We start from the raw sequence: 7,232 nt of genomic DNA, 5'->3' as shown, positions 1-7,232 counted from the left end.
GTCTCTGTCTCTCTCTCTCTTTCTCTCTCATCACCAACCCACCACCATTACCGACGCATCTCAACTCTTTTATTGAGAGTGGGGATATCATGGCCCGCTTGTCTTGTTCAAATTGGACACGGCGGGGACCGGTCTCTCTTCATGATGAGGGTGATAATGCAAGAGCCTCTTTGCTTCAAACACCATTTAATTTGGAGATTAGGCAAATAAAAGTCATTACACACCCTCTCTTTCAACCGCAGCCTGGGGTGATTTGGGTGTAATGCCCCCTCATTCATGTGAAATGAACTATAAAGGACTTGGGTTGTGTATGCCTGCTTTTAAACATCTCCACTTTCCCTTGTTCTATCTTCATGGGACAAGACCGATCAGCTGGCTCCAATTTCTTTCCTTTTTTTTGATGGGACTCGATATTGCTATCAGGCAAGATCAAACTGGCTCAAGTCCTGCACTAGTTTTAATCAAATGTGCAGTCAAAATGATGAGCTACATTGACTGAAATTATTTAGTTCTAATTACAAACAGATGGGAGTCTTTATTTGCACCAAGGGCGACTGAACAAGGGAAATGCTGTGTGAACAAGAATAATTAAGGAGTTGGGAACAGTGTTTTTTTTTGTCGTTTGGGTTTAAATAATCAACACTTTTATGTTAATTTAATCTCATTTAATTATATACTTACAGAATGTTTTTCAAACGGCAATGTATCCACCTCCAAGGCTTGAGGTTGTGCGTAGCACACATATTTACTATTTATTTACTGGGGCCTTAAATTGTTTGTTTTATAGAGTAGAACTGCACACCGGTGCGTAGCAGAAACTCTCTCTACCTGCTGAGTGTTCTGCCACCTCCCGGGCAGCTCACCGGTGCGTAGCAGAAACTCTCTCTACCTGCTGAGTGTTCTGCCACCTCCCGGGCAGCTCACCGGTGCGTAACAGAAACTCTCTCTACCTGCTGAGTGTTCTGCCACCTCCCGGGCAGCTCACCGGGTTGCCACCAGTAACTTGTCAAGTGAATCCTACTGTTTTACCTTTCTGGTTGCCGTTCTTCTTATTTGCATAATGTATGGATGATAACTCTTGAACATATGCATAGAAATAGGCCTCCCGCAATGAGACGCCGGTGAGAGAAAAAGTATCCTTCTAGATGATACTGTCACACTATAAGATGTTTATCTTTCAGGCTTCACAGAAGTATATTGCAGTTGTCGTAAGCCTACATTGGAAATGATGCAGACAATTACATTGATGGAAGCTACAATCTATCTGCAATATTAAAGCTGATCTACCCCCTAAAAAAACATAATATATATATATATTTTTTAAAGTAGAATCTTAATCTATCCTTAATCTGAGGTCATTTCTGGACATTACTTCTTTGCATTTAGGGGACCCCATTTGGCACTAGAGCACAGAGGATAAGGTTCTGTACAACCTCTTTAAACGAGCCAAGAGCAAGTTTGTTTACAACGTCATAAGTAGGCTAAGTAAGCTATTTTTTGTGTTTTTTTTCAATCGTTCGTTGACACTGCAGCCCTAACTATGGTGCTTGATTAAAGGCACTGGAAGTAGAATTCATACACAGGTCTTCCATTTTACTGCAGTGGGCTAAATCAGGGTAACAGAGTGTTTCTTGGTAGTCTTAAACAAATCTAGTCTGAAACAAAAGTAGACACCTCACACACATGGTTATGGGCTTAAAAGAAGACATCTGTACCATGTCAGATATACAATTTAAACGTATTACATTTTGGGTTTCACTTAGAAACACCGGATTTTCGGCAGATTTTTTAAATAATGTTTATTACAGTTTTTTACGATTGCTTACACACTAAAAGTTAACTTTTCCCACAATTAGCAAAACCTTACACTCAAGGAGCAAAACACAAGGCTAGATTTGCACAACTGTAAGCACATTGTCAGCTTCACACTATTTACAAAACATTACACACAGTGATTTGCAAAACACTAAACACACTTGTATACATCAGACACAGAAGTATATCATGATGTCACTTCCTTGCAATTCCAAAGCACTGACTATCAAATTACCACACCTATGAGCCAATCTGTTAAACACAGCCATTGGGTGCACAAACACATGATTGCTAAATTGTAGACACACCAATCAGGTTAAAGTACTATAAAAATGCAGCAGGTAAGTTCACCTGCCTTCAACCAAAATGGAAGGAGTCAGAAGAAGAGTGAGGGTGAGAGGAGGAGTACACAGAGGAGGAGAAGAAGGAGGTAGAGGAAGAGGCAGAGGCCGAGCCAGAGGTCGAGGAAGACCTGAAGCAGGAGGATAAACGTGCACAAAGAAGAAGAGGACCAAACTTATCAAATGACATTCGTGCAACACTAGTGGACCATGTTGTGAACCACGGATTGACGCTGAGGGAGGCTGGACTGAGAGTTCAGCCAAATCTTAGCAGATATACAGTGGCATCTGTCATAAGGACTTTTCAACAGGAAAACAGGTAAAAGAAGATCTGTCTACAGTTACAGTAATCAGCCGCTTATTGTATGCACCATATCAGCACTTGTGATACCCCTTCCTGTGACATTGTACAGTAAGTTACATGTATTATTCTCTACATAGGATTGAGGGTCGGGAACGACAAGGAGGAAGGGGGGGGCATATTCACGCAAGAACAAGAGAGAGATAATAAACATGGTTTTGGCCAATAATGCTATCAGGCTCAGAGAACTACAAGCCAACATTATCGGTGACCATGCCATTTTCAATAATGTCCATCAGGTCTCTCAGTCAACACTGGCACGCATCCTGAAAAGACATCAGGTTCAAATGAAACAACTTTATCGAGTGCCTTTTGAGCGGAATTCAGAGAGGGTCAAACGGCTGCGGCGTGAGTATGTGGAGGTTTGTATTATTCACTTTAGCACTGTGATGTTGCATACTGCACACATTACTTTTTTACATTGACTGTATACTAGACCTATCCTGAACTACACAATCTTGTCTTTCACTGTATTTCAGCGAGTTTTGCAGATGGATGCTGAGGAAATCCTGCATGAATTCATATATATTGATGAGGCAGGGTTCAACCTCACAAAAGCAAGAAGGAGAGGCAGAAATATCATTGGCCACAGGGCTATAATCAATGTCCCAGGGCAACGTGGGGGTAACATCACTCTTTGCGCTGCCATTTCACAGCATGGGGTTCTCCTCCGTCATGCCAAAATGGGCCCTTACAACACACCTCACATTCTCACATTTTTGGACCGATTGCACCACATCGTCACAGCAGGTAATGAAATGCACCAGATGCAATACACTGTCATCTGGGACAATGTGTCATTCCACCGCTCTGCTTTGGTCCAGAACTGGTTTCAACACCATCCACAGTTGACAGTACTATACCTTCCACCATACTCTCCGTTTCTAAACCCTATCGAAGAGTTTTTCTCTGCATGGCGGTGGAAGGTTTACGATCTCCAGCCCCAGGCTCAGGTACCCCTCATTCAGGCCATGGAGGACGCCTGTGACCAAGTCCACGCTGCAGCTGTGCAAGGATGGATTCCACATTCAAGACGGTTCTTCCCGCGTTGTCTTGCTAATGAGGATATTGCTTGTGATGTTGATGAAATTCTCGCCAGATCCAGCTAGGCGAAGAGATAATGTATAGTATGTTTACTGTAGTATTTTCTGTACAATATTGTCCATTTTTTCAGATTATTTTTTGTTTGTTGTTATTTACTGTAATTGTAACCTGTACTGGATACAGTATTTTATGTTTGTCTGTTTGCTGAGCTAACAGTGTTATGCACACTACTGTAGTAGCATGAAAACTGGGACGTGTTTTGTTGTGATTCTCCATGTTGACTGATTTGGGTATATGGAGAGAAATAAATGATATTTTCCTCAGTCTGCAGCATTGGTCTTGTGTAGTGTTTGTATAGTTGCACTTTCTCTGTATACTTCATTTACAGTACTCTAATCACTGACAATTAGACTTGCTAAAAGTGTTTTAGGTTAGCAACAGCAGATTGAAGTCATATGAAATGTGTGTTTCGTATGGTAACAAAATATAGTTTTTATGAAGTTGTGTATAGTTTTGACAGTGTTCCATTTTGCAAATGATCTGAAGTGTTGTGCTACTTTGGTGTAGGGTTGTGCTAATTGTGTGTAGTGTTTTGACAAACCGGGCCCTGTTTTCAAAATTGTGCTTAAACAATTGAAAAAAAACAATAATGAAATGATGAAAAATATGAATAACATTCCACCCATGAGGCCACTGGGTCATTTGACTGCAGGACAGGGCTACACCATCACAGGTCTTCCATTAAAGTTAAACCATCTATGCATAGCCTGACAAGATGGACTTCCTAAACATTTCTTCAAGCCCTGTGCAGTTCACCTGATAAGCTGTAGAGGTCACTGCAACCTGGATTTACATTGAGACCTGATTGAAACACGCTCTCTGACAAGATTTACTGTTGTCATCTGATTCTGGAACTTTGGTCATTTTAGATCAGCATGGTTACACCTCAAATAAAATACCTGACCAAAATATTCAACTAAACCACCCAAAATGAAAACATTTCAATCAACAAAATAGCTTGTGCTTTCTTCTTCAACCCAACTGTTCTTTTATGTGAACAGCTTGTATTCCTACCCTGTCTGATTCAGCTGACTTCAAAATAAGTTTTGCTTTATTTATGCCGGTGGCTTTTTTTTATGCATGACATTTTTGCTGAGGGTAAAAAAAAGTAACCCCCCTTATCTTCTCTATATTTATCCAATTGATTTTAGGGCTGCTTTGCTTTGACGTGAAACTATGCCAGAAGTGTCACTTAGACGAATCACTGTTAGCCCAGGCTGGCATAGCGTCATCCCCGCGACAGAAGGGAGAATTCCGCATGGATCAAATAAATACAGCTGTGAAGTAATTAGTTGTATTCCCAAGGAGCCCATTGCCGACACGCTAAAGATGGCAGCGATTGGCTAGCTTACCCGCTAGCAGCTTTGATCAATTTAAAACAGCAACCAGGAAGTGGCTGGGTTACAACCCAGGTGGCTATTAATGACATCACTGTCGCGTGTAGGCTACAAGCTAATAGATTTAAGCCATGGGATCGGTCTATGAGAGGGAAAACAATTCTTGTCCGCTGGTTATGGAGATGATGGTGTGATTCCTTCAGGGATAGTTGAAGCACATTATAAACGCACCTAATTTTATGCATAACTAGCAATATCCACTGATTACTTGCTATGAGCCAATGAAATAGGGTACATTTACATTTTGTGCCAACTATCCCTTTAAAGGGGCATTTTACGTCATTTATTTTACTCCACTCTTTTTGTCATGTCGTCTTCATTCGTCCGCTTGATTCAATACCTCTAAATTGTGTATGTCAACATTCAAGTTTTCAAAAATATATATTGTATATCGCTTTCAGTCTCCTGATGGACAAAATCAAGCGAGAGTGAAACCGATCATGATAATGTGTAAATGCATTATGATATCGGTCAGAGAATCCACCAGAAGTTTAATACATATTCCTTTTGCCTTTAAATGTGTCAAAGGCATCGATAGCGCTAACATAACCTTAGTTCCATGTTGGGCCAACCTATCTGGCTGATGTAAAACCTACATCACTCAAATATGTTTATAGGACAACAAACGTCTTCATGTGACTAATGTTTTTGTAGCTCACATCGAAGCATATGGGTTTCGACATAACAAGGACATGGAAATAGACATAACAAGGACATGGAAATAGACATAACAAGGACCTGGAAATAGACATAACAAGGACCTGGAAATAGACATAACAAGGACCTGGAAATAGACATAACAAGGACCTGGAAATAGACATAACAAGGACATGGAAATAGACATAACAAGGACATGGAAATAGACATAACAAGGACATGGAAATAGACATAACAAGGACATGGAAATAGACATAACAAGGACATGGAAATAGACATAACAAGGACATGGAAATAGCCATTTTAAAGCATGAGTGGTACTGTACACTAGTAAAAACCTCATCCTTCAATAATCAGACCGTGCTTTGATCTGTTGTAATAACCTTCATTCCAAATAGACCTTCCAAATGAACCCCCTCAAATTCACCAAGACAAGGAGGGGTATATTTTCCACACAATACTGCAGCGACATGTAATGCTGCATCCGCACGAAATGGGAAGCTGCTGTTTTGCCCCTGCAATTACAGTCCCCTTCAGAAACGGGGGTATTTATGCCTAGCAGTTAGCCATGCATTGATTTAATATGTTTCTAATCAGGACATGCAGCTTCAGGGCCTAAAATGTTAATTTTTCTTCCTGCTTACAAAGTAGCCTTTGATTTTCTGTCATGCCCATAATTACTGTGTTTTGCCACTAGATAGGAGAGCTTTGTGTCGTCTAATTACGAGGTAATCATCGCCGTAGCACGTTGTTTTCACCTTTTTGTCTTTACTCGGCAGCACCCATCTCGCTGCCTGGGAGGCCGTGGCCGTAGCTCCAAACTATTAACTTCTGTTCTAATTCACACTGTGACACCGTTAAGAACGTTGCGTGTGTGTGTGTGTCTGTGTGTGTGTGTGTGTGTGTGTGTGTGTGGTGTGTGTGTGTGTACGTGTGTGTGTACGTGTGTGTGTGTGTGTGTGTGTGTGTGTGTGTGTGTGTGTGTGTGTGTGTGTGTGTGTGGTGTGTGTGTGTGTACGTGTGTGTGTACGTGTGTGTGTGTGTGTGTGTGTGTGTGTATGTGTGTGTGTGTGTGTGTGTGTGTGTGTGTGTGTGTGTGTGTGTGTGTGTGTGTGTGTGTGTGTGTGTGTGTGTGAGAGAGAGAGAGAGGGAGGGGGAGAGGGACTGTAATTGTTGTGGTATCAGTGCTGTTAATTACTGGAGTAAACGGTTCAACTACTGCCAGAGCTCTTTGTGGTGGCTGAGGGGGCGGCAGAGATGGCTGGAAAATTGGGTTTTTACCATCTGGGGACCCGGAGAGAGGGAAGAGAGCGGGAGACCAGTGGCATAGAAGGGTCCAATCGGTGGCTAGAGCCTGAGGGCCTGGGGTCCATATGGAGCCAGCACTTTGCCTACGCTTTATTGCACACCTAGCTGTTTTAATCAATGGCAAGCCTGTTCACCAAGCCTGGAGCTTCAGAGGTTGTTTCTCAGAGTCACACTACCTCTACTTTACACGGCTCTCCCTCCTTTTCCTCTGCTTCTCCTCCCGGAACTTAATGACTGCACTGCACTTCT

This window comes from Salmo trutta, unplaced genomic scaffold (assembly GCF_901001165.1).
Source record: "Salmo trutta unplaced genomic scaffold, fSalTru1.1, whole genome shotgun sequence".
Lineage (NCBI taxonomy): Eukaryota > Metazoa > Chordata > Actinopteri > Salmoniformes > Salmonidae > Salmo > Salmo trutta.
This window is presented reverse-complemented; position numbering follows the sequence as displayed.